Here is a 6,063-nt window from a genome sequence, read left to right on the forward strand (position 1 = left end):
ACGGCTGCCGTTCCCCCCCGCCTTCACCGCCAGTGCTCAGCAGCGGGATGATGGCCTCCACGCACTTGGTGGCCCGGTTGGCAGCAGCGACGTGCAGAGGCGTTTGCCAATACTTGTCGCGGGCATTGACATCTGCCGAGTGCTTCAGGAGGAGGTGAAGTGCCTTCTAGCAGGAGCAGAGGAAAGCAGAGCTCTAACCCAACCTGCCGGAGCCTGCAGAAGCCCTCCAGCCAGGTCGGGGAAGCTGCAACAGGGTCCAGCCCATGCTTTCAGCACACGGAGGGGCTGCCTGGATCCACACCAGCCCACAGCCCCGAGAGCCAGAGCTGCCCTTGCAGGCTGAGCTGAAACCGCACCGCACACTCGCAAGTACGGCTTCTCCCCGCTCCGTCAAAGGAAAGGACTCGTTTGCTTCTGTGTCCCCAGCGACGTTTTGAAGCCCATGTATGGCTGTGTTTCGGAATGTTAGCACAGAGAAAGGCTGAGGGAGGTAAAGACAGCGTGAGGGAGACTCCAAGAATGAGCCGGGAGAAGGAATCTTCCCCACGCAGATCCTCCAGCCCTCACTTGGACTGCTCCAGCTCCTTTCAGGCTGAAGTTCAGCGTGTGGGACCTGAATGAGCCGGGCTCATCCCACCCGAGCGCAGCTGTGAAACGCTGGCACGGGGGAAATACCTCTGAGCCACGTGATTTAACTGTAAGCAGCGTTCATCCATGACTCACGAGGTGCGAAGCGCCCAGGGGATGACAAACATGACCCACTGGCCTATATTTGAGAATTATTTCCCCCTCTTACTGGTGGAGGCTGTTTGCTGCGACCCCGCGCTCTCCTTGCCGGGGTTTACAGGCTGCCCCCCTCCCATGCAGAATCAGGGCAGCGCTTCCAGCGAGCCCGGCCCCACAGCTCGCTGCCCTGCTCCTTCCTCCCAGGGCCAGCCAAAACCACTCCCAGCTAGGAAAAGCACATGGAACGGCCAGGCAGCCCATAAACCCGGCAACCCTAGAGAGCAGGCTCCGGGCAGGAAAAGCCATGAAGCGCACAGGCATTTCGGGAAGGCTCCTGTCGGGAGCTGGGCACGCAGGGTGCTGGCGGAGCCCTGTGCCAAGCACCCTGGGGAAGAACAGGACGAGGGAGGTGACTCTCCAGCACGCCCGAGCCGAGGCAGAGACGCAAACGAGCGTGCTCAAATTCACAGCAAGCAGCACTTCAGACCTGACAGCAAAACAGCCTCGGCTTGCTGAGCGCCCGCCCGTGTCTTAGCGGCCCCCAGTAACCGTCCACACGCGTTCACAGCAAACGCCTTCAGTAGAGCTTTACATGAAAGTGTTTCATCCCGTGCCTGCTGCCGATGAAGAGAACTCATGCAAGCAGTCGGTGTGTGGAAATTTGCCCTGCATGTCAGTGTGACGGGTCCCCTGGCTCCAGCCAACAGGACCGCAGAGTTTCTTGTTTTCCAGCAACTCAAAACAGGACAAAGTTAAGTGGGACGAAGTTAAGCCCACAAAAGCTAAACGTCAGGAAATCTTTCCAACAAGATCCGTTGGAATCGGCTCCTGAGAGAAAGGGCGAGAGCCCCACCGTCCCTCAAAGAAACGTAAAGCTGGATTAGGCAAAGCCCTGGGGAGAGGGGGAAAGGCAGGGAGGAGACCTTGCGAGGAAAACCCACGTGCTAACTCCTGAAGGACGGAGCGAAAGGAACCAAGGAGATTTTTTTTCCAGCTCTCATTTTCAGCCTCTGACCTATGCGTTCGCCCCCTCTCTGCTCTAACGAGAACACCCATCGCAGCCAAAACCAGGCAGGATGGACTAGAGGAGCAGCAGCATGGTCCCCCCCTTCCATCAGTGCCCACCCCCCCCACCAAGGAGCAGGCAGAGCCAGAGGGGACGTAACGTACCTCGTTACGAGAAGCCGCGGCGCGGTGTAACGGAGTGAGCCAAACAGTGTCCTTTGCGTTGACATTAGCACCTGAGGAAGAACAAAAGCAAGGGTCAGTGAGCTTTAGGTGAGGCCAGACCCTGTGAACCGCGAGAGGAAGGAGCTGCCCCCCCCCAGGAGGCTGGGCCAGTGCACTGCAAAGGACACTGCAAGGCAGAGACTGAGGAGGCTACGGCTCCCAGAGAGCCAGCTTCCCCACCGAGCCAAAAAACCACAGCAGAGACCCAGCGAGCGGTTCTGCTCCTTAGCTTAAAACAAGTCAGAACCCCAGAGCTTCTCCTGTTGTGGTGTGGTCGCTGCGAGCTGCATCTCCATATGAGAAAGGGAAGATGACAGGTTACTGCCATGCCAGCTCCAGGTCTGAGCTAGGCACTTCGGCCCCACGGCCCCGGAAGCCCCTGCCTTTCTTTGCGGCTGAGAACTCAACACCCAGGCATGAAAAAAAATCAACACGGGGCAGGTGAGGGCACCCCATGCTTTGCAGGCGGAGCTGAACATCCCCAATCCTGTTTAACAAGCCCTCGGCAAAGGATTTCCCCAAGTCTCTCCTTGTGAGGGCCACGTAGGAGGGCGCCAGCCCCCGGGTTCCCCCACACCACCAGCAAGCAGCCGCGAAGGCCGCGGTGCCCTGAGGTGCTGCGCTGGTGAGCAGCGGACGAGGAGACTCCCGTCTGCGCCGCACGGGCACAGGACCCGGCACAGGGCTGAGCGCCCCCGGAGGGAAACGAAGGGTGGCTTTACACCAAGTAACACACCAAATCTGAGCAAAACCCTCTGGTTTTCAGCTGACCCCTCTCCACGAGCAAGTGAAACTCTGCTCCCCTGAGCACCCTGCCGCTCAAGGCGCCCCTGAGGCATCCATCCCCCTTGCACCCCCCTCCTCCTAACACCTTGCCCACATCCCCCCACCTGGCTTGGTTTCCTCTTCTGCTATTTCAGTTCCAAGACACCTCTCTGCCTGAACAAATCTCTGAGGATTACGGCAGAGTTTCCCAATTTTCCCCTGGCTGCAATCCCACTGGCTTAAGCGTGAGCACACGGTTGCTTGGAGGGTGACCAAAACTGCTCTGCGCCCCTCGGGCCAGAGATCAGAAAGACGCCCTAAAGGCAGCGCCGGCGCTGGAGCCAAACGCCCCGAGCCTTGGCCCTTACCTGACAGTATGAGGAGCTCGAGGATTGCAACATCTCCTATGTAGGCAGCAGCATGCAGCGGCGTTCGTCTCTCTTGGTCCTGAGCAGTGATGTAAGAAACAAAAACCACGCGTGAGCTTTGAGGGCAGGGAGGTCTCTCATGGCACAATCCCTCCTCCGCTCCAGTCTGCCCCAGTACCCCCAGAGAAGCGCATACGGCATCTTGGGACATGGGACGGGGAGAAAACCGCTCAAACCCAGCACCCTCCTGCAGCACCGTGGGGGTGCGCAGCCCTTCTGGAACTCCATGGGCGCCGGGGCACAGCTGGTGGCCAGAGCAGAGGGTTCCTGGGCCACAACCCCAGCACGAGACGGGGAGGCCGTGAGAGGCCTCTCATTTTGTAACCCCGCGGACTCCCTAGAGACCGACCCAGCCTGGCTCTGGTGCTACTGGACTTAACGAACATCTGCAAAGTGCCCTGGGATCCGAGACGAAAGCCTGGCCGTGCTCCGGCAGCGCACACGCCGTCCCATTCCGCACACTTTTATCCTCTCAGCCAATAATAAAAAAACACTCAGAATTTCAGGCAGCGCTGACCAGACTCGGACCCGCCGGCTGCTGCGGGGCAGGAAGGTGCAGAAGCCTTCTCTGATCGCAGAATGGATCAGCCGAAGACAAAAAATACCTTTCACTTCTGCTTACTCAGGGCTGGGCCCTGGGTAACCTCTGCCTCCAGGCGTTTGGTTCAGGCTTTCCTCGTTCGCTGCGTACTAAAGCCAGGGAGCAAAGAAGGAGAAAGCCAAACGAGCACAACTCGTTTCCAGCCCCAGATTTTGTGTTGGAGGAGGGGGGGGAAGGACGTAATTGCTTCTCATTAGGTTAAAAACTGTTTGGAAAATGGTGGTGGTTTCTCTTTTTTTTTTTGGTAAGGACTTGTGCTGGCACAACCAGGCAGGAGGATGTGAAAGTGAAACCCAGCTGGCAGGTCCCTGAACAAGCAACAACATCTCTAAACCTGCACACAACAAGGAAATGAAGTGTTATCAATTTTGGGGTTATTCCTTCAGCAGCCGCTGCACAATTGCTCAGCAAAACAACCCCAACCCCCTCTCCCGAGAAGAGGGGACGAGGAGCCGCCGCGTCCCCAACCCAACCACGCCATCTCTGTAAGAAGCTATGGAGCGGTCGAATCGTTGGCCGGGCTGGCACAAGGGCACCAGCGCGGGGCCACCCTCCCCTTCCCGGGCCACCGGCCAGTGTCTGCGGCAGCCACCCTTGACCTCAGGGTTTGACACCACGAGGACCGGGCGCGTACCAGCCCCGGCTCCCAGGCTGGCTCGGGCGAACGCCCTGCCCAAGCGCTCAGCGAAACAAACCGGAATCTGCCAAAAAGCCGGCAGCTGCCTGCAGCGCAGCTGGGCGCGCGCCCTGCTTTGGGCTGGGATGGAGTTAATTTTCTTCCTAGTAGCTGGCGTCGGGCTGTGCTCTGGTTCTAGGCTGAGAAGAACGTCGGTAACACCCTGGTGCTGTAGCTGTTGCTCAGTGGTGCCTAGACTGGCCAAGGACTCTTTTTTTTTTTTTCAGCTTCCCCTGCTCTGCCAGGGGCACGAGAAGCCGGGAGGGGGCACGGATCGACGGCATGCTCAGGGGAGTTGGCGGGGGAAGAGCGATCGCTGCTCGGGACGGGCTGGGCATTGGTCGGCGGGTGGTGAGCAGTTGCCTTATGCATCGCTTGCTTTGTGTATTCTGTGCATTCTCTTACCAATATTGTTGTTCTTCTCTTCCTCAGCTGTTTTATCAAACTGTCTTTATCTCAACCCACAGGTTTTACTTTTTTCCCCCCAATTCTCTCCCCTATCCCCCCGAGGGAGGGGGGGAGCGAGCGAGCAGCTGCGTGGTTCAGCTGCCCGCTGGGTGAGGCCACGACAGAGCGGCACAGACCGCAGCCCCGGTTGATGCCACAGCTCCGAGGAGAGCAGGAGGGTGAACCAGAGCCGGCTCTGCTCTTGCCTAGAGCTCACAACATAGCCCGGCTTTCGGGCTGGGAGCTCGATAACCACTGACCCAGCACCGGTCTAACCGTGCCACCACGTCAGGCAGAGCCGGGCTGGTGCTGGCCGAGCCACCAGCCTGCACCGCAGCAGGCTGCGTTTCTTATCGGCACATCTGCTGGGGACGCGTGCGCGGGAAGCTCGTAAAGCAGATGAAAGGAAGGCACGCTGACGAGCCGGACGGGAACGCTCACAGGGATGTGTCCGAGGGGCGCCCGCCCCTCCCAGCCTCCCCGCCCGCTCTGGGACGAGCATCAAAGCCACCCGCTGCCACCAGGCTTAAGACAAGAGCAGTGGAAACCCCTCCTAACCCTCGTGAGCTTTGCTGAGCAGCTCCAATCCTCCTTCTCCCCCCCAGGGAACGACCTTCTCGCAGGCAGACCCGCTGCCTTCACACCAAACCCTTTTGGGTCACCATCCCAAAGGAGAAAAAGGCAACCTGGCAAGGCAGCAAAGCCGAGCCTCCGTGAAAAGTCCTCCCACAGCCTCTCAGCCATGCACTGCATGGCTGGGAGCGTTAGGAGGCCCTCGCCGTCGCCTGGGGAGGGGCAGGAGTCCTGGTCTTCCCTGCGCCCCATTTTACAGATGGCAAGATCGAGGCAACGGGACAGAGCTGAGCAGCAAATGGTGGCCGAGCCAGGAGCAGAATCCAAAAATCTTTGTTCCAAAACTCCAACTCTGACCATCCTCGCCAAAAAGAGCCCCCCCTTGACAGCACCCCCATCTCACCCACCGAGCCTCCGCCCTCCCCGCTGCTGGAGAACCGCATCGCAGGGCAAGAAAGGGGGAGAGCTGGGTGAAGGGAGGGGCGGGGGCACGGCCGGGCAGCACTCACCAATACATTAATGTTCTCCTTCTGATTCAGCAGCAACCGCACCTCCTCTATATCGCGGTTGAAGATGGCTTGGACCAGAGGAGGCTGCAAAGAAAAAGAGAAGCAAGT

This window comes from Egretta garzetta, unplaced genomic scaffold (assembly GCF_000687185.1).
Source record: "Egretta garzetta isolate BGI_Z169 unplaced genomic scaffold, ASM68718v1 scaffold704, whole genome shotgun sequence".
Lineage (NCBI taxonomy): Eukaryota > Metazoa > Chordata > Aves > Pelecaniformes > Ardeidae > Egretta > Egretta garzetta.